This window comes from Dasypus novemcinctus, chromosome 5, assembly GCF_030445035.2.
Source record: "Dasypus novemcinctus isolate mDasNov1 chromosome 5, mDasNov1.1.hap2, whole genome shotgun sequence".
Taxonomy (NCBI): Eukaryota; Metazoa; Chordata; class Mammalia; order Cingulata; family Dasypodidae; genus Dasypus; species Dasypus novemcinctus.
In genome coordinates, this window is record NC_080677.1 from 99,753,115 (window position 1) to 99,775,767 (window position 22,653).

General features: G+C 39.6%; 1 pseudogene; it reads right to left on the bottom strand.

Moving 5' to 3' along the window:
- Positions 1–5,611: 5,611 nt before the first annotated feature.
- LOC101417197 (E3 ubiquitin-protein ligase rififylin pseudogene) lies at positions 5,612–22,140 on the bottom strand (annotated as a pseudogene).
- Between the last annotated feature and the right edge of the window lie 513 nt (positions 22,141–22,653).

The window sequence follows — 22,653 nt, forward strand, 5'->3', positions numbered from 1 at the left end:
GGCATTTGGGGGACATTGGAATTGTTCTGTATGACATTGCAATGAGAGTTACAGGCCATTACACTTTTTGTCAAAAACCTATAAAATTGTGCAGTGCAAAGTATAATGCATAATGTAAACTATAGACCATGGTTAGTAGCGATGCTTCAATATATGTTTATCAATTGTAACAAATGTACCACACTAATGAAGATTTTGTTAATGTGGAGGGGTATATGAGAAACCCCTACATTTCCAATGCAACATTTATGTAATCTAAGACTTCTTTAAAAATAAAATTTAAAGATTAAAAAATTTAAAAAAGATATACAAATTGCAAAAGAAGCAAAATTTCCCTATTGCAGGTGACCTAATTCTATATATGAAAAATGTTGAAAAATCTACAGCAAAACTTCTAGAGCTAATAAACAAATTCAGCAAAGCAGTAGAATACTAGATCAATGCATAAAAATCAGTGTTTCTGTACACTAATAATGAAAAACGTGAAGAGGAAATAAAGAAAAAAATTCCAATTAAATAGAAATTGAAACAATCAAATTTATAAGAATAGTTTTACCTAGGATGTAAAGGACTCATACACAGAAAACATTGCTAAAAGAAAACAAAGAAGGCCTAAATAAATGGAAGAATATTCCTTGTTCATGGACTGAAAGACTACTTATTGTTAAGATGTCAATTTTACCCAAAGCAATGAACAGATTCAAATGCAATCCCAATCAAAATTCCTCAGCCATCTTTGTGAAAATGGAAAAGCCAATCTTTTAATTTATGTGGAAAGTTAAGGGGCACCAAGCAGCCAAACTATTTTGCGGAAAAACAATAAAATTGGAGGACTGACACTTACCAGTTTTAAAACTTACTAAAAAGCTGCAGTAATCCACACAGCATGGTTCTCACACAGGACAAATATATAGTCTAATGGAATTAAGTTGAAAGTCCAGAAATAAACCATTACATCTGTGACTAATCGATATTTTTTATAATGGTGCTAAGTCCATTCAATGGGAAAAGAATAGTCTTTTCAACAAATGGTGCTGGGAAAACTGGATATTTATATGCAAAAGAATGTAGGTGGACCCCTACCTAACACCATATACAAAAATCAACTCAAAATGGACCAAAGAGCCTAAATATAAGAACCCAAACTATAAAACTCCTAGAAGAAATACAGGGAAGCATTTTTAGGACTTAGTTTTAGGCTATGGTTTCTTAAACCTTGCATCCCAAGCACAAGCAACAAAAGAAAAAATATCAATAAATGGGACTTCATCAAAATTAAATGCTTTCAGGTATCAAAAAATATAAAATTATTGAAATTTTGCAAAAGCACCTTCTCAGATCATAATGGACTGAAGATGGAAATCAATAACAGATGTGAAAAGGGAAAATTCACAAATGTGTGGAGGCTAAACAACATACTCTTAAACAATCAGTGCATCAAAGAAGAAATTGTAAGAGAAATTAGTAAATCATCTCAAGACAAATGAAAATGACAACACAACTTATCAAAACTTATGGGATACAGCAAAGACAGCTCTGAGAGGGAAATTTATAGCCCTAAATGCCTCTTGTTTGCCCAGTGGGGGTCTGCCAAGGCCTTCAGGTGTTTAGGGTTTATTAAAAAAAGAAGAGCTAAAATCAACGACCTAACTGAACACCTGGAGGAACTAGAAAAAGGACAGCAAACCAATCCCAACGCAAGCAGAAGGAAAGAAATAAGAAAGACCAGAGCAGAAATAAATGAAATTGAGAACAAAAAACAACAACAACAAGAAAATCAACAAAACTAAAAGCTGGTTCTTTGAGAAGATCAATAAAATTGACAAATCACTAGCTAGACTAACTGAAAAAAGAGGAAAGATACAAATAAGTAAAATCAGAAATGAAAGAGGGGTATTATGGCTGACCCCAAAGAAATAAGAAGGATCACAGGAGGATATTATGAGAAACTATATGCCTACGAATTAAAAACCCTAGATGAAATGAACAAATTCCTAGAAGTGTACAAACATCCTACATTGACTCCAAAAGAAATTCAAGGTCTCAACAAACCAATAACATTTAAAGAGATTGCGTCAGTCATTGAAAATTTCTCAACATGTGGAGTGGGTGTAACTCAGTGGCTGAGCATGTGCTTCACATGTACAAGGTCTCAGTTTCAATCCCTGGTACCTCCTAAAAAAAAATTCCCAACAAAGAAAAGTCCAGCACCAGATGGCTTTACAGGGAATTCTACCAAGCATTTTGAGAAGAATTAACACCAATCCTGTTTAAACTCTTCCAAAAAATTTAAGAGGAGGGAAAATTACCCGACACATTTTATGAAGCCACTATCACCCTCATACCAAAGCCAGATAAAGATACTACAGACCAATCTCTCTAATGAACATAGACGCAAAAATCCTCAGCAAAATACTAGCAAACCCAAATCCAGCAGCATATTAAAAGAATTATACACCATGACCAAGTGGGATTTATTCCTGATATGCAAGGGTGGGTCAACACAAGAAAATCAATTAATGTAATACACCACATTAACAAATTGAAGGGGGAAAAAACTGCATGATTGGCCAGAAAATGTATTAGACAAAATCCAGCATCCTTTCTTCATAAAAACACTTCAAAAGATAGGGATAGAAGAAAAGTTTCTCAATATGATAAAAGGCATATATGAAAAACCCACAGCCAACATTATACTCAATGGGGAAAGATTGAAAGCTTTCCCTCTAAGATTGGGAACAAGATAAGGATGCCCACTGTCACCACTGTTATTTGACATTGTACTAGAAGTTCTAGGTAGAGCAATTAGACAAGTAAATAAATAAATAAAAAGCATTCTAATAAGAAAAGAGGAAGTAAAACTTTCACTATTTGCAGATGACTGATCTTATATTTAGAAATTTCTGAAATGTCTGTGACAAAGCTACTTGAGCTAACAAATGAGTTCAGGACAGTGGCAGGATACAAGCTCAACATGCAAAAATCAGTAATGTTTCTGTACACTGGTGTTGAACAATCGGAGAAGGAAGTCGGGAAAAAAATCCATTTACAGTAGCAACAAAAAGATTCAAATACCTAGGAACCAAAATTTTTTTTCCAGATCAGACAGTCATCTCTATTGTCACTTAATTACAAAATTACAAAATAAAGCAAGCTCTGTAACAAAAAAAATACACATGTTGGCTTGCTTCAATACTTAAGGAAGTCTGAAAATCTTAATATAAGTCACTTGAAGTAACACATTCACATCCAAAAGATTTCAACCAATTTATACAATATATATTGAACACTAATTCCTGTATAGCTTATTCCCATTAATCTGGATCCAACTATTTCATTGTATTATGAGACAGTCAACTGTCTCAGCCTTTTAAAATAAGCCTCAACTTATCTCACAGCAATCATAGCAAAAGCCAAGGAATAAATGATAGAATTAGATGTTTCTGTGCTCATTAAAACTAAGGATTCATAAGGGTCCGGAGGAAAGACTCAAGAATAAAATCAAGGTTTCAACCTGGGTGAGATATTGGCTAGAATTGGATTTTGGAACTCCCAATTTTTATTTGGTGTTACAATAAAGGAAGTACAAAATATCAGGATTGTTTGACCCTTTGTTTTCCTAAATGGAAGCCTTCACTGAAATAGATGTAAAGATTTAAGGCAAGTTCTTTCTCCAAAATGAGTGAATGAGATCAGTTTTAATCCTTACGGATGTTACTAAACAAACGTAAAGCCTTTATTTTCAGTTCATGACTAGGAGAGAATATGGGGATGCGGGGGGAGGCAAGGCATCAGCAGAGAAAGCAAGTTATAAGTGGGCAGAGAGCCAGCTTCTGCCCTGAAGTTATTTCTAGATCTTAACTGAGTTGCATATATACGGACTTGTTTCACAGTGAAATCGAGGAGTAGCTAAATGAATGGTCCTTTGCAAAACTGGCAGGCATTGTAAACTATAGTATTTACTGTCCACAGAAAGGTGAAAAAAAAATGGTGTCTTCATTGGGAATCTTGATTTTCCAAACTCCTACAAAGGCTGTATCTAGAATAAAATTATCCAGGACTTGGTATAATGCCAAGGTAAGTGTTCTAGTATTCAACTGATGAACTATTTCCTGAAATTATTTCGTTTCCCTGAAGGGGAGTGATTGATGATGGAGAGGAAGCATAATTATACCTGTACCAATACAATAGGTCTCCTTTGGAAAGGTTTCCCACTATCTTCCAAAGTCATGATTGGTTCTTCTAGTCTGAGAAATCTTGTTTGCCCAGTGGGGTCTGCCAAGGCCCTCAGGTGTTTAGGGTTTGCATAGTTCTTCCTTTGGTAAAAGGAGCATACACAGCTCTTCTGATAGCATATGTGTTTTGCACTTGGCTAAGCTTCTCCAGTTGGCTTTCCTTAAGTGCTTCTCCACTGGTATAAAGGCCCTAAGTGGGCTCAAGAACATCACCTACTCACTACCTGGTCCTCCTTAAATGGCCTAGAGAATGCTTCTTTCTGACCTATCCCCAAATCAGTAGGCTGAGAAAGGAAATAGGGGTAAGGACTTCCCACCAAGTTGGGGGATTAAGGCTTCTGGCTGCCTGTTCAAGGACAGAACCCAGCCTAATTCAGTACCTTCTTATAGCTCTTAGGTGCTCTCTTACAGATTTGGTCTCCATCAACAGTCTAGGTAGAGAAAAGCAAGGCTCTTGGCCCAAGTCTTTATGTCTTCAATAGGAAAGTCAGTGAGACCATGCTTTAGAAACACCAGGGGAAAAGGAGGGACTTCAGTCTCTGGGGAAGTAGATTAAGACTCCAGACTGTTGGAAAAGGATCAGAAGTCAAAGTTAAGCAGAAAGCTACTACCTCCCCCACAACTTTCCCTTTCATCATAAACTAAAATTAAGTATGGTACAGAATCAAGCCCCAAGAGAGGAAACAGTACAGATAAGACTGGAATTTCACAGTGGCTGTGGAATCTGATCTTTTGGCTCCCAATGTCAGGTTAAGAGACAGATAATTTCCATTCCCAGCACTTAAGGAAACAACTCTTGGCAACTCTGAAGATTTTCAGAAGATTTTCAAAATATTTGTGTTTCTTTTCTCACCAGAGATAAGTTTACTGTTCCAAACATCTCTCCCAGAAAGACCTCTATTGGACTGGTAAGCTAACATCTTTTTGGTCAAAAGAAACAAATGGATTTTAGGCAATGCGGCAGAATACTTTAACAAAGTAAGGCTAAAGCACAGAAAGTCAGACAGACCAGAAACAAATCCAGGTGTGCTGGAAAGAAAGAGGACCATTTCTAGCAAGACTTCTGACTGGTGAAACAGAGGCAAACATCTCAGCAGGGATGGGTAGGGAAATGGAAGGAAGGGTGGAACTGCATGAAAAGTTGTCTAGGTTCTCAGAGGAATGGAAGAAGACATGGTCCAAGCTCTGGAAAGTCTCTTTCCATCCGTTACCACCATCACACCCAATTCATAAACATAGGGACTTGCCGTATAATTTGTACCAATCCCCCACTGGCCTCAGGGCCACTGTCAGCTAAAAGGTGCACCCCATGGCAAGAAAGTCATTCCCAGGGTGACATGTAAGGCACTGAAGAAGCCCATAAGAAACCCCCAGGATCAGAAGACTTGCACTGCTTGGATCACATACTGCTGGCAGATGGGACACTCATTCATATGCTTGCCACACTTAGTGCAGGTTATCATGTGGCCATGTTCCAGCAGAACACAGGCAATAGGTGTATCCATACAGATCTCACACAGGTTCAGTTCCATGCTGGGTGGCACCACTCCCCCATTTTGACATTCAGCACCACACACCAGGTGCTGGAGTCATTTTTGATCCTTGTACAGCCAAGTCACCCTCTCCATCAGTTCCCATTTCTCATAGCAGCCATTGTAATTGATGAAGTTCTAAGCCAGGATCGTTTTTCAGCTGCCTCGGTGCTTCAATGTCTTCCAGACTGGTCAGGTCAAACAGAGAAGGCTTCTGGCCTGGTATGATGGGTCAATGGACTGGGTCTCATCCCCGGCAGGTACTCTGAATGTGCTCTCCAGGTAGATGGATCCCTCTTGGTCTTGAGACTCACAGTCATTGACCTACTGATTTTCCTGAGCCTGGGCTGGGCCAAAAGAGATGGCTTGAATAAGTGAAGAAGGAAGTTTGGGTGAGGTGGGAGGTGCTGTGCTGGTGTGAGGCTGGTTCGGGAAGGCCTGCTCCTTGGGGATATCTGGAGACAAGGTGGGAGCACAAGCCTCCCTACCAGGAAATTACAGGCTACTGGCCAAGCACCAAGAACACCAGCTCTTCCTTCTCCTGGCACATTTCTCTAGAGATATCATGGAGGCTGAGATAGTCCCTCAGGTCCTTCACCTTTATCTTCATGAGCTCCTCCTGTTGAAAGACTGTAACTCAGAACCGTTGGTAGAGAAGACAGAGGAAGGGCCAATCCGCTCTTGGCTTGAACTGGTTATGCTGAAAATTTTCTTACAGTCTAGGAAATAATGTAACCAAAGATACACAAGACCTATATTCAGAAAACTACAAAACACTGCTAAAAGAATCAAAGACCTGAACAAATGGAAAGACATTCCATGTCCATGGACTGGAAGACTAAATGTCATTAAGATGTCAATTTTACCCAAAGTAATTTATAGATTCAATGAAATCCCTATCAAAATTCCAACAACCTTCCTTACAGAAATGGAAAATACAATAATCAAACTTATGTGGAAGGGTAAGGAGCCCAGAATAGCTAAAGCTATCTTGAAAAAGAAGAGTGACTGTAGAAACCTCACACTTCCCTATCTTAAAACTTATTACAAAGCAACAGTAATCAAAACAGCATGGTACTGGCACAAGAACAGACATAAGACCAATGGAATAGAATTGAGAACTCAAAAATCAACCCTCACATTTATGGCCAACTGATTTTTGACAAGGTGGCAAAGACCACTCAATTGGGAAAGAATAGTCTTCAGAACAAATGGTGCCGGGTGAACTGGATCTCATTTGCAAATAAAAGAAGGGGAGCCCTCTTCACACCATGTTAAAAAATCAACTCAAAATGGATAAAAATGTTAAAAAAAAGAATTATCAGAGTCCTAGAAGAAAACTCAGGGACGCATCTTCAGGACCTTGTATTTAGCAATAGTTTCTTAGACTTTCACCCAAAGCACAAGCAACAAAGGAAAAATAGACAAATGGGACCTCATGAAAATTAAAAACTTTTTCTCCTTAAATAACAACCTACACAATGGGAGGAAATATTTAGATACAACTTATAATTAACGATGATGCCTTAGGGAGGCATAGCAGAGAACTGCCTCATACTATCTTGAAAACAGCATCACTGTTATTATAACACAGGGGACATTAGGCACAATAACTCACAAAATTTATTAAAAGTCCAAAAAGTATCACACTCTAATTAAACTGATGAACAGCAATGAAACTGAGGGAAGAGCAGCCAAATTTAGAATTTTTTTTTTAATTAAATGCTTAAGATACTGAGCAATTTCCCTGGTTTCAATTAAGAGACTCATTTGGCCTCTCAATATTCCTCTATGGAATGGAATCAATAACATAAAGAAAGTGTAGCTTAATTATTTGTTTCTAGCTGAAACAATGATATGGTAATAGAAGAGGAGTGGAATCCATAGAGTCTAATGAAAAGTAAATGGAATCCTGTCCAGGAAAAAGACCAATGGCCAGGGTAGCAGGAGTGTCCAAATCCCTACACAGAAGCAGATCTAGACATGAGAGTCCTGAAGTATAATCGGGGGGTACTTTTTAATAAAACATGCAAAATTGTGAATAAGAAATTATTGACAAAAATGAATACTGATTTAGAGGAAGAAAAGAAATCACAATCCATTACTGGAAGTTTAGAAATTCAGGCCCCTGTCTTCTGAAATCTCTTTATGCAATTTATCAAAAATGCCTCCTAGAAATGCTTCCTGCTTGCAAGTCTGCCTTCTCCTCTCAACCTGAAAAATGCTACAGTTCCCAAGCAACCCCAGCACTCACAGGGCCCATGCAGGGATGGGCCCCAGCTGAAACTTTATTACTTCTTGGTATATCTGCCTCTGTAGAGAGGCTTGCTTCAGGTTGGAACAAATACTTCTCTGCACAAGAAAGAATGTGCTGGCAAGCAGTCTTAGGCACTTGTTACTGAAAATAATAATAAATTCATATTTTGTCTTGTCAACTCATTTTAGTTCAATCTGCATGAGTCAGTCCCTGAGGACCAAAAATGCTGATAACAATGAGGGAACTCGAATGTGGGGACTTCAGCACATAATGCCATCCAAAGAGGGCCTGGTTGAACAGCCAGCCACACTATCTTTGACATCTTCCACAAGGATCATCTGACTCCAAGTCCATATATGCACTTAGCAAGAAATACTTGACCCTTCCCCTTACCAAACATGCACACACGCATACGTGCATGCGCTACCACATACAGTGTACCAGGATCTTAGGACCAGGTATGACCTCGGTTTAGGATGAATTTTTATCTAATATAGTAGTTCTCCATCTTGGCTGTGCCTCAGGATCACAATAAAAATGTTCTATAAAGATACACTATAGATAAAAAATAACTATAACTATGACAGGTCAAGGAACAAACCAGTGCCTTGGTTATAAAAGATCCACATCATTTTTCCCTGAGAGAAGGTCATAGCAGCACTCTGCTATTCATTGAGATGGAGAGTGGAGAAGAAGATGAGCTTTTTAGTAGAAGATAATGAGTTCAATTTCATTCATATTTAGTTTGAAGAATATATCCAGATAAAGAAGTCTAGTAACCATGCATTGCAATTACTAGTATGCCTGTCTTCATGTCCTTGTAGGTTGTGAGCCCAATGAAATCAGAAAATGTACTCTTATTCATCTTCATCTCCTTTGTGCTCAGATTAAGGCCTGTAATACAGAAGGGGCTCAATAAATATTTGATGAATGGGTGAACAAACAAACAAGTACATGGAGTAAATGACCCAGGGTTTGATAATCAATTCAGAAATCTGATCACCTGAACTGAAGCTTTTCCATGCATTTACCAAATCCCAAACAAAGACAGATATTCTTGTGGCTGAAGCCCTGTTATATGACACCTTGACTTACTCATGCTAACTACTTGACTGCCATGATCTCCCACAGACTGCCTTTTCCTGGCCTCTTGGCTCCCTTGCTTCACCTGCCTATCAATTCACATTCTGATTGCTCATCAGAATACCAACTGTTTGTGTCCATATTCTCTGAATATTGTGTTACATCTACCTAGCTGCATCATCCCCACCACTTGTAGTTGCATCCCAATCCCAAAGGCTGACCTCACCTGGTCCCTTCCAATTTGTTCTTCCTTCCATGGTGTATCGGTCAATGTTCTAGCAAATGTCAAACACAAAGAGTATCAATTAGAAAACGTAATGAAAGTATTATCTACAGAGGTATGGGTACTGCTAAGGGAACCATAAAGAGTTGGTGAAACACCCAGGGACCAGCAATAGTGGGAAATAACTGCCACCCCAATACTGAAGGGGTAAGGAAAATAGTGTTTCAATACCCTGAAGAAGGTTTGGAGGCATAGAAAAAGAACTTCTGGAGAGAAGCTATAACCATAAAATGCAGCTACTGCAAAATGTAGACAGGCAAACAAGTGAATGACTCAGGGTTTGATAATCGGTTCAGATTATCTGCCACTGTAAAGAGGGTTAAGTTACGTTAGAACAGGCTCCATTTACCTTTTATTAGGAAAGTGGGAAATAAATACTACAACCTCTTCCTCCTCCCACCCTCCAATACTCTGCTGCTGCCTCACTTTGGCCAGACCCAATTGGAAGCCAGCAGGCAAGAGAACCCTGGTACTGGAATCCAGAGGAAGTGTCCTGGGGCACACAGGGTAAAGGGCAGGGTATGGAAAAAGGCATGAGGGAAGGGGTGGAGTGAAAAGGAATAACCAGCATAGTTGACTCCTTTTGCCACTCAGCATCTACTCTTGACCTTTGCCTGCATGGAAGAATGTGCGACTCCAACATAGGGGAAACACAAAGTCCCATTGTTGTAGAAGTTGAGAGAAGTTCAATTATTTGCTATAGAAAGGCCAGGACTGAGGAATAATTTTGGGAAGGAAAAAGCATTTATTTATGACCAGCCAGGCTTGGAGCTCCTCATTCAAAATCTGAGCTCCGAACAAGATTTTTGAGTTCTTTTTATATGGAGGAAGGTCCAAATGGTTCTTTGTTTCAGTGCTCAATAAAATATCTTCCACATCCTAGGTAAGCTTTTAGCATGGTCTTCATACATTCTAGATAAGCTTTTAGCACATTTGGTTTGCATTTTCCCTGAATATTTTCAGTTTATAGAGTTTGCATTGCTAAACTGTTTCTCCGGGCCTGGTGTTGTTGTCATGGTTACAAAGGCAGGGCTGCTGTTCTCACTGTCCCAAAGGCACAGCTCAGGACATATACAGCTCAGGTTATCTACGAAGAGATGAACAGCCCCCCATCCATAGCCTACATCACCATCAGCCACATTTTCATTGAGGAGTGATGTCAGTTCAGTGATACTTCCCACTAGAACCCATATTGTAATGTGGGGCACCATTAGTACTCTTCGTAAAAGTAAGTAATTACCTTGAAACTAGCTTCTACAGTCCACTGAACTGGTCACAAGGTCTAAATTGATAACAATAGCTTCCTTCTTTCACCACCCATCCCCTTACTCTCTACCAGCACCTTGGCTGAAGATATTCTTTAGCTGGTGGAGTTAATCAGAGCATCTTTCCTGTAAAATTTGAGTCCTTCACTGTTCTGACTTTATTAAACTATTGAAACTTTCCATTGAGCATGCTTTCAGTTGAGAATCCTAAACTTTTCATTTTGTGTACTCTCTAGAGCAGCCGTTAAGTGTCTAGTTTGCCCACAGTCTACCTCACTGCTGCCATAGCAACTAAGTGCCAGTTATTTGATCACTTAAAACGTTGCCTTCTACCTGCATTCCATTGCAGACCATCTTCAATGATAGAGTGTTGCGATATGATTACCTCTGAGCAAGAGGGTTATCCATGCACTCAAATATGTGAGCATCCCATTCCTAGAATCCTATTTGAAGGTTTGCCTCTTGAGACCACTTCTGGAGCAATCAAGGTTTCAGCAGGAAAAAATATAACTCTCTCAAAGGGTCCTTTGGCATCTGTTTCCTCCCATATGCCAAACTTTGGTCAGAGTATGTGTGATAGATTGATTCATGCTCCCAACAAAGATATATTCAAGTTCTAAACCTGAGTGTGAACTCATTTGTAAAGAGGACCTTCAAAGATTCTATTTGGATAAGGCCAGACTGCATCAGGTTGGGTATTAATCCAATAAGTCTGTAGTCCATGTGACAGGGGCTCAGATACCAAGGAACACCAAGGATTGCCAGCAAGCCAGTGCCAGAACACTACAGACTCTGGAAGAAAGCAAATCCTGCTGATACCTCAATTTTGAGCTCCTAGCCGTCAAACTGTGAGCCCAGAAATTCCTACTGTTTAAGCCAAGCAGCCTGTGGTATTTGTCATAGCAACCTTGGCAAGCTAAGATACTATCTCATTGACCCAACTCACTAGGAAATCCCTGGGCAAACTCCAGGGGTGCAATCCATAGAGGTCAGCCTCTTGGGGCATGGAGCAAGGCAGAGAATAACCAGCATACTTAGTCACAATGACATGAGGGGGAAAAAACTATATAAATATTAAAGAATTCTTGAAATATAAAATCTAAGGCTTTTACATCTTCCTTACAGAGTGAAAACAGCAATATTTGTTCCTCTGAGTCAATTAATATAAAAGATTAAATGAGCATGACCATGTAAGGTTTTTTCTGTTGTCGGGGTCTGGGACCCACTATTTGAATCCACTTCTAAGCAGAAAGATACTTGGAAAATGCCTGTGTGCCTTATAATTATTTTACTTTGATTATGTTTTCTTTTAGGGTTTAATAAGTTTGAATAATTTACTGATGCAATTTTGTTAAAATGGAATTTATCAATATTAGAATATCATTTATTATAAATTATGTTTGGTATAATTATAACTAGAAACATTCTTCAATAATATTGTACATGTCTGCTAATGTCATTTGGAGCAAACAAAATTACCAGTATCTATGTGGATGCTTTTATTATCTACTGTCACTAGTGAGTACTCAAGTCTTATCCTTGCAGTAGGAGAGTGGAGTGAGTTCCTGTATGGTATATCATGGGCCCTCAGGCTCAGACACAAAAAAAACTTTGAGCAAATGACTCCGTTTTTATTTACACAGCACAAAGGGTCCAAAAGAGCAGAGGAAGAGTTCCTATTGTGGCCTGTCTCCCAGGAAGGCCAAACTGCTTGGATCAGGTTTGGTGGATGGCAGCTCTGTATGCCCTACTTGGCTTTGGAGAGGAGAGACAAGTTTGTGCTGCTTGAGGGAATTTATTTATGCACCCTAAGGAGGGGGCCCTGTCACTTAGCCTTTCCTACTCTGATAAGCATCAGGGCTGCTTCTTCCTGGTTTAAGGCCTGGTGGGCCTTTTTTTTTTTTCTCTTTTCTGCTTTATTTTATTTTATATGTTACATTCAAAAAATATGAGGTCCTCATATACCCGCACCCTACCCACGCCACCCCTACCACATCAACAAACTCTTCCATCACTGTGGCACATCCACTGGACCCAGTGAATACATTCTAGAGAATTGCTGCAGCATGTGGACAGTGGTCCACATTGTAGTCCACACTCTCCCCCAGTCCACCCAGTGGGCCACAACAGGACACATAACATCCAGCATCCATCCCTGCAGCACCACCTAGGACAACTCCAAATCCTGAAAATGCCCCCATACCATATCTCTTCTTTCCTCTCCCGACCATCAGCAGCCACTGTGGCCACCCTCTCCACATCACTACTACAATTTCTTCCCTTACTAATCACAATAGTTCCCCAGCAGAACACCAGTAAGTCCACTCTAATCCATACTCTATTCCTCCATCTTGTGGACCTGGGATGGCTACGTCCAGTCCCCCTCTACATCAAGAAGGGGTTTAGATTCCACATGGGTGATGGATGCAATTCTCCTGTTTGCAGCTGTAGGCACTCTTGGCTCCCTGGTGTGGTGGTTGACCCACTTCACCTCCCTGTCAGCTGGCCAGGGTAAGTCCAAGAAACCAGAGGGTAGGAGCTGCAAGTCTGCTGAGGCCCAGGGCCTGGCTGTCACATGGACAGTTTGGAGATTCAGGTCTCCTGAGTATACACCAACCCAAACGCAAACCACAGGTCCGGTAAAAGTAACAGAAGAGGCATGTGTAGAAAGGTTATATCTGAGTCCAACTCCATCACACTCAGGAACACAAACTCCAAAGTGGGGCCAATTGACATGGCCCTGAACTCCAGAGCCATCTGCCTTAACCATAGAACTTGTGGGTCACTGCAGCCCTCAGGAGAACCAGCACCTGGGTTTCCATCTACCTTGGCTGTCTCTGGTACCCTGCTGAGGCACGCTTAAGCATCACCCCCTGATGACCTCCCGACTCTTTTGTGGAGACTCTTAGCCATATAAACTCACTTGTCCTTTCCATTTTACCCTTTTTATCCAAAGTCAAAAAGCAGTTTTTAACACTTGATATTACGTATAGGCTGAGATATTCTGCCGGTCTGAGTTGACCTCTTTGTTCATGGTCTTTTTGTAGTTACATCATCAGCTGGTGCTTGGTAGTAATCCCTCGGTGCTGGGAGGCTCATCCCCAGGAGTCATGTCCCACACTGGGGGGAAGGCAATGCATCTACATGCTGAGTTTGGCTTAGAGAGTGGCCACATTTGAGCAACATGGAGGCTCTCAGGAGGTAGCTCTTAGGCACCCCACAGCTATAGGCCTCGTTCATATTTCAGGCATATGGGCTCATAATCGGAGCCATCAGTATCAAGGGCTCATCGTTAGACCATCCATCTTTATTGGTCTTTGCCATTGCACTAGGGGGATTGTTATTGTTCCACTGGGGAATGTGATAGAGCTTCCCTGGTCAGGAATTCAGCACTCTCTCATCTGTCATTTCCAACTGAAACCACTATGAAAATAGCCAAATTTTTCTTTGTACCCTGTATACATGCCCTGGAGAACTCCCTCCCAACCATGTGCCCCCCACTAGTGATGCCCCACACAAGTGCTCTTCCCCCACTATAGTTGAACTTCTCTGTAGTCCAAAACTTCTTCAAAAAGGAAGCCCAATATATTGCCAGGTTACATTAATAGAAAAATGGAATATAGTGATGGGTTTAAAGGTTAGATATAGAATACATAGAAATTTAGAAAAATTAAATAAAAGAAAAATAAATTGGGGTATCAAAGAAATGAAAAAATGAAAAAGTTTTGTTTTTGACGTTTTGCCTTTCATCACTGCTACAGGTGTTGCCCTGTATATACAATGGCAAGGCAATTTCTTCCATTTCTTCCTCAGTGTCTACCTCCTTTCTTTCTTTTCCCCAATTATTAAGTTTCTCTTGACATAAGTTTCAGGTCACAGTAATTCACATATACAATATATGGTACTCCCACATATCCAACGTCAAACCCTTTGTCCCTTCCCCAACAGTGAGCTTTTTACATGTTCATATTATACTTGCTGCAGCTAATGTACAGATATTGAAACAATAGCTTTCAAACATGGTTCCATTTGGATTTACATCATGGTTTAAATTTTAGACTATACAATTTTCTAAATTTTTAGTTATCTTATGTTTTACATTATGGTTTACATTTTAGCCTATAGATTTTATACATTTTTGGTGTAATTTAACATGACCTATATCCATCATGGCATGATCTTGTGGAACACTTCCATTGCCCCATAGTTACCCTGATTCCATGTATTCAATACCTCTTTCCCCCTTCCCTTAGGGCCCATCATGACAATCAATCTTCATTACTTGAGGGACCATATTCAGAGATACTTACAAAATTTTTGAGGGTGTGACATTTGACTGCCCTAACCCATTGGGAGCCACCAATTCTCTCAAGAGATACAATTCCCTCTGTTTGAGAACATCAGTCCTCCCCCAGGATGTGGGTATACCTTCACTCTCATTGTATGGGTCTCCACCCAATGATATAATCCACTATGACAAAATGAGCACTCACTCACTCCCCAGAAGCTTGCCCTGTGTCAGATGCCTCCTCCCCTTCAGCATCCCAAACAGTCAATTTATTATTTTTATTACATTCTCTAAAGAATTTTCTCTGCATCACAATTTCAACCACACACCTGACAATCCCCCAAGATCAAATGTTCCCCTCACCCTCTCCCCAATTTCTTGGGCAATCTGACCCATCCTCCCATCCCTATCAGCGCTAAAGCCCACACAGCCCCGGCCAAAGTTAGCCCTATGCCCCCATTTTATCCTTTCCCTTTACAAATACTTACCTCCAGCTTATCATAGATTTCACCCAAGTAGCTGTCAGTTCACAACCTTCCTCTACCCTCCAACTACCTTAAGTTTATCATCCAGTCTCTAGCTCTCTGAGATAGTTTGGTTTACTTATTTCATATCAGAGAGGTCATGTAGTATTTGTCCTTCAATGCCTGGGTTGCTTCACTCAACATAAGGCTCTCAAGATTCATCCATGTTATCACATGTGTTTGTACTGTATTTGTTCTTATAGCTGAGTAGTATTCCATTGTATGTATATACCACATTTTATTTATCCATTCATCTGTTGATGGGCATTTGGGTTGATTCCAACTTTTGGCAATAGTGAATAGTGCTGCTGTGAACATTGGTGTGCATATATCAGTTTGTGTCCTTGTTTTTAGATCTTCTGGGTATATACCCAGCAGTGGAATTGCTGGGTCATATGGCAAATCTATAGCTAGTTTTTTGAGAAACTGCCAAACTGTCCTCCAGAATGGCTGGATCCTTCTGCATTCCCACCAGCAGTGGATGAGTGTTCCCATTCCTCCACATCCTCTCCAACAATTGCAGTCTTCTGATTTTTTGATAGCTGCCAGTCTTATGGGAGTAAGATGGTATCTCATAGTTTTTTGATTTGCATTTCCCTAATAGTGAGAGATTTTGAACACTTTTTCATGTGTTTTTTAGCCATTTGTATATCATCTTTGGAGATGTGTCTGTTCAAATCTTTTTCCCATTTTTAAAATGGGCTGTTTGTCTTTTTATTTTCAAGATATAAGAGTTCTTTGTATAAGCAAGATATAAGTCTCCTATCAAATATATGGTTACCAAATATTTTCTTCCATTGTGTAGGCTCTCTTTTCACTTTCCTGACAAACTCCTTTGAGGTGCAGAAGGCTTTAATTTTGAGTAAGTCCCATTTATCTATTTGTTCTGCTGCTGCTTGTGCTTTTGGTTGAAGTTCATGAAGCCATTTCCTGTTACAAGAGCCTGGTGATGCTTCCCTACTTTGCTTTCCAAGGTCTTTAGGGTCTTGAGTCTTTGATGCATCTTGAGTTGATTTTTGTATAAGTTGGTAACCCTCTTTCATTCTTTTACATGTGAATATCCAGTTCTCCAGGCACCATTTGTTGAAGAGGTCGTTCTCTCCCAGTTGAGAGGGTTTGGTGGCCTTGTCAAACACCATATGGCTGTATATATGAGGATCTATATCAGAACTTTCAATTGGGTTCCATTGGTCAATGTGTCTATCCTTGTGTCAATACCATGCTGTTTTCACTACTATAGCTTTGTAGTATGTTTTGAAGTCAGGCAGTGTGATTCCTCCAATTTCATTTTTCTTTTTCAGTATGTCTTTGGCAATTCAGGGCCTCTTTCCTTTCCAAATTAATTTCATAGTTAGTTTCTCTAGTTCATTAAAGAATGATGTGTTGATTTTTATTGGGATTGCTTTGAATCTGTAGATTAGTTTTGGTAGGATAGACATCTTAATAATATTTAGTCTTCCTATCCATGAACAGGGAATATCCTTCCATTCATTTAGGTCTTCTTTGATTTCCTTGAACAGTGTTGTGTCATTTTCTGTGTATAAGTCTTTTACCTCTTTAGTTAAATTTATTCCTAGGTATTTGATTTTTTTAATTTACTATTGTGAATGGTATTTGATTCCTGATTTCCTTCTCAGATTGCTCATTATTGGTGTACAGAAATGCTACTCATTTTTGTGCATTTATCTTGTAACCTGTGACTTTACTGAACTCATAAGTTCTAGAAGCTTTGTTGTAGACTTCTCAGTGTTTTCTATGTATAAGATCATATCATCTGCAAATAGTAGAATTTTGACTTCTTCCTTTCCAATTTGGATGCCTTTTATGTCTGGTTCTTACCTCAGTGCTCAAGCAAGTACTTCTAAGACTATGTTAAATAGGAGGGGTGATAATGGGCATCCTTGTCTTGCTCCTGATCTTAAAAGGAAAGATTTTAGGATTTCACCATTGTAAATGATGTTAGCTGTGGGTTTTTCATATATACTCCTTATCATGTTCAGAAAGTTTCCTTCTATTCCAATCTTTTGCAGTGTTGTTATCAAGAAAGGGTGCTGTATTTTGTCAAATGCTTTTTCTGCATCTACAGATATGATCAAGTGATTTTTTTTCCTTCAATCTGTTTATGTGGTGTATTACATTAATTGATTTTCTTATGTTGAACCATCCTTGCATACCAGGAATGAACCCCACTTGGTCATGGTGTATAATTTGTTTAATGTGTTGTTGAATATGATTAGCAAGTATTTTGTTGAGGATTTTCACATCAAGGTTCATTTAGAGAGATTGGTCTATAATTTTCCTTTCTTGTGGTGTCTCTGTTTGGCTTTGGTACTAGACTAATGTTGGCATCATAGAATGAGTGAGGCAATGTTCCTTCTGTTTCAAGTTTTTGGAAGAGTTTAAGCAAGATTGGTGTAAGTTCTTTCCGGAATGTTTTGTAGAATTCACCTGTGAAGCCATCTGGCCCAGGGCTCTTTTTAGTTGGGAGGTTTTTAATGACTGATTCTATCTCTTTACTTGTGATTGGTTTGTTGAGATTGTCAAATTCTTTGTTTGTCAATGTAGGCTGCTTATGTGTTTCTAGGAATTTGTCCATTTCCTCTAAATTGTTTTTGTTGGAATATAGTTTTTCACAGTATCCTCTTATGATAGTCTTTATTTCTGTGGGATCAGTGGTGATATCTCCTTTCTCATTTCTTTTTTTTGTGTGTGTATTCACATCTTCTCTCTTTTTTTCTTTGTTAATCTAGCTAAGGGTTTGTCAATTTTATTGATTTTTCTCAAAGAACCAGCTGTTGGTTTTATTTTTTTCAAGTGCTTTCTTACTTTCTATTTCATTTAGTTCTGTTCTTATCTTTGTTATTTCTTTCTTTCTTATTCCTTGGGGTTACTTTATTGTTTTTTAACTAATTCCTCCAAGTATGCACTTAGTTCTTCAACTTTAGCTCTTTTTTTTTTTGATGTATGAAATTATGGCTATAAATTTCCCTCTCAATACTGCTTTTGCTGCATCCCATAGGTTTGGATATGTTGTGTTATCATTTTCATTGGTTTCAAGGTAGTTATTAATTTCTTTTGAGATTTTCTCCTTGGCTCACTGTTTTTCTAAGATTGTGTTGTTTAACTTCCAAATCTTGGTGCCAAATCTGGGTCTCTGACTCTTGCAGATTTCCACCTTCATTCCACTGTGGTCAGAGAAATTATTTTGTATGATTTCTATTATTCCGAATTCATTGAGACTTTTTCTGTGGCCTGGCATATGGTCTATCTTGGAGAATGATCCATGTGCACTTGAGAAGAATGTATATCCTGCTGTATTTGGGTGTAATGTTCTGTATATGTCTATTAGGTCCAGCTCCTCTAATATATTGTTCAAAGTCTTTGTTTCTTTATTGATTCTCTTTTGAGATGTTCTGTCCAAAGTTGATAGTGGTGTATTAAAGTCCCCCACTATAATTGTAGAGGCATCTATTCCTTCACTTAGTTTTTCCAGTGTTTGCCTCACATATTTGGAGGCACTCTTTTTAGGGGCATAAATGTTTATGATTGTTTTCTCTTCTTGAAAGATTAGCCCTTTCACTAATATGTAGTGTCCATCTTTGTCTCTCACAATTGTTTTGCATTTAAAGTCTATTTTGTCTGATATTAATATAGCTACTCCTGCCTTTTTTTGGTTATTGTTTGCTTGTAAGATTGTTTTCCAGCCATTCACTTTCAACCTCTTTGAATCCCTGGGTCTAAGATGTGTTTCTTGCAGACAGCATATAGATGGGTCATATTTCCTTATCCAGTCTTCCAGTCTGAGTCTTTTGACAGGTGAGTTTGATCCATTTACATTCAGTGTTATTACTTTCAAGGAATTACTTATATTAGCCATATTTTCTTTGGATTTGTGTTTGTCATATTCTGTTTGATTTTATTTTCCTGGTTTTGTCTTTTTAGTTGCTCTTACACTCTCCTCCATCTCTTTCTCTCTTGTTTTTTTCTTTCTTCCTGCAGAACTCCCTTTAGTATTTCTTGAAGGGCAGGATTCTTGTTGGCATGCTCTCTTAGTTTCTGTTTATCTGTGAATATTCTGAAATCTCCGTCATTTTTCCATGCTAACTTTGCTGGGTAGATTATTCTCAGTTGGAAATTTTTTTCTTTTAGTACCTTGACTATGTCATACCACGGTCTTCTTGCCTCCATGGTTTCAGATGAGAAATCAGCACTTAATCTTATGGAGCCTCCTTTGTATGTGATGGTTCTCTTTTCTCTTGCTGCTTTTAGTATTTTCTCTTTGTCTTGAGTGTTGGATAACTTGACAAGTATATATCCTGGGGTAGGCCTGTTGGGATTTATGCTGTTTGGGGTGCACTGTGCTTCCTGGACATGTACATCCATCTCCCTCAATAGGTTTCAGAAGTTTTCAGCCATTATTTCCTCCAATACCCCTTCTGTCCCCTTTTTTCCTTCTCTTCCCCTTCTGGGATGCCTATAATATGTATGTTTGCGTGTTTTGTCCCTAATCCCCTGCTGGATTTTTTCTATCCTTTTATCAATTAGTTCTACTATCTGTTTGATTTCCAATGTACTGTCTTCCACATCACTTAATCTCTCTTCTGCCTCTTCGAGTCTGCTGTTATTTGCTGAGAGTGTATTTTTGATATCTTGAATTGTCCTGTTCATCACCATCATATCCATTATATTTTTGTGTATGATTGCAATTTCTTCTGTATTCTCTCCAAAGCTTTCTTCATATTCTTAATCTCTTCCTTTACTTTATCAAATTGGTCCCTAATATATGTTTTGAGATCTTTAATTACTTGTTTGATGTTGTGCTCTTCTTCCTGGTTTTTAGTTTGTTCATTGGTTTGGGGCATGTTTTCCTGATTATTGGTTTGGTTTGTAGTTTTTTGTTGCTGTCTGGTCATCATTTTATCTTGACGGGTTTAGTCAGTTGCTTTGCTTCTTTGTCTAGTTTGGAGTTTAATTAGTTGTTGTTCTTGCATGCATGTTAAGTCTTCTTTTTGTCACTTTTTTCTTCTTATTCTATTTCCTTGTTGTTGGCTAAGTTCACCTGAAGGAAAATGTTAGGGCCAGAGAAAGCAAAAGGAGTAAGAAAAGAAAATGAATAATAGTAGTATCGATAGTAAATATTAATAGAGGAACTATGTGAGATCTAGGAGAATGGATATTAGACTCATGTAAGGTATGTAGAGTTATAACAGCAAGAAAAGTAGAGTATGTAAAAATCTGAATATGGGGAGGAATACAGTGTGAATTAAAAGGTCTGTGGGTTCAAGAGAGAGGGAAAGAGAAAAGAGGACAATAATATAAAAAGTGATTATAAGGCAGAAAATAGAAGAAAGGTATTAGTAATAAAAAATCAGCAGAACAATAGGGGGGCAAACAAAGAGAGGTGTAATGTAAGAGAAACAATCAATGATGGAGGATAGAAAGATATATAGGAAAGGGAATCGTGTTGGTGGCCAAAATCAATACACGCAGAAAACAGTAAATGGAGGATGAGGAAATAGTGCAAATGTGAAGCTCTCCCTGCAGCACCTACTGTAAGAAGAATAAGAAAGCAGAGAAAGAAAGAATGAGGAAAAAAAGGGACAAAAGGGAGTGGGGAAGTAAGCAGGAAAAAGAAAAAGAGAAAGAAAGAAAAAGGGGCCTTGGGGGATAAAGAGGAAGGAAAAAGCAACCAAATACTAGGGAACGTTTCAAGCAAGGAATCCAGTTTGTAGTTAGGGATCTGACGTTCCTCCTTTTCTTCTTTCCTCCCTTCCCTCCCTCCCCTCCCTTCCAGGAAAGCTGCCTGAGATGTCTGGTAGGAGAGTCAAGTGGGTCCTTGCTGAATCAGCTCCTCACAGAAAACAATGACTCTTAATTTCCAGAGAGAGAGCACCCACACCTCACCAGGAACCCCAAGTATGCTATTGGAGGCTTAGAAAACACCTCCTACAGTCTCTGTCCTTTAGGTGTGCTATGAGAGGGCTTGTTGATTTTCTGACTCCACCTTCTCCCGGGCCAAGTTTCCTATCCCGGGGTATTTAGGTGAATCAGACTTTCTCAGCAGATTCACCACTCCTCTCTTCCCAGACTCTCCCCAAGCCAGCTGGTATGCTCTTCCAAGCGCAAGAGAAGAAAAAGCGGGGGGGGGGGGGGGGGGGGAAACACCAGAAAATCGAACCCACACTAGCCAGGCCCCTCTACTGCACCCCTCACCAAATCCCTCCCACCCATGGAGTCAGTCCAAAACCAGAGGGCTAAGGCAATTCCAGATCTCCAGGAGCGCTGGACTTGAGAAAGGGAAGTCTGGGACTCTGCAGACCCAGGGCACGTAGGTCCGTGAAACACAGGCTATGGGGGCTCAGAGGACACTGACCTGGAGACCACACATCCGGGGACCATGGGGCCCAGGAACACCACTGCACAACCGACAGTTCTCAGGAAACACCTTGGCCGCCAGCCCCAGGGGGAAGGGTCCTGCCAGTCCACAGTTTCCGAACTCTGTACTTGTAAGGCGCAATTCTACCTTTAGCAAGCACCACCTCTGCCACTCTCTCTCCAAATCGATGTCCACAGACCCTCCGCCCTGCAAGCCCCCAAAACAGCCTGCTCCGGCAAGACTCTAACCCCACTCGGCCGCCTCTTTGCAGGAGAGACGGTAAGGTACAGACGCCATCTTGCCCCGCCTCTCTCTGGTGGGCCTTTTCATTAGACCTAACATCTCCCCTGGGGTGGTGAAATGGAAACTGGTGGAAACATGGCCGCACAATAGAAGAGGAAGCAGAGTGCAGGGGAGAGTTCTGAGCATGTTTCCTTGACTTCTCCAGCAAGGAACAGGCCTTGGAACTGATAATATCTGTATAATTTTTGGCACACAGTTCTTATTGATAAAGCATGTGAAGTAGCCTAGTGACAATAGCTAATTTTCTGGATCTTTCTTAGGGTATATGGATACCTATCAGGAATCACCTAGAAAGAGAAATATCAATAAGGAGCTGGAGGTTGTATAGATAGTAAGATGCCTGGGGAAGCAGCAGCTCATGCTGGAGTAGTGGGGGAAAAAGGAGGTAAAAAAGAATATGATCCTAACTCAAGAGGAGCCAATACAAAAAAAATATTTGATTTAAGAAAGTAAGAATGTGCCTGTATGGGAAGCAGATGTGGCTCAAGCAATTGGGCTCTCCTACCA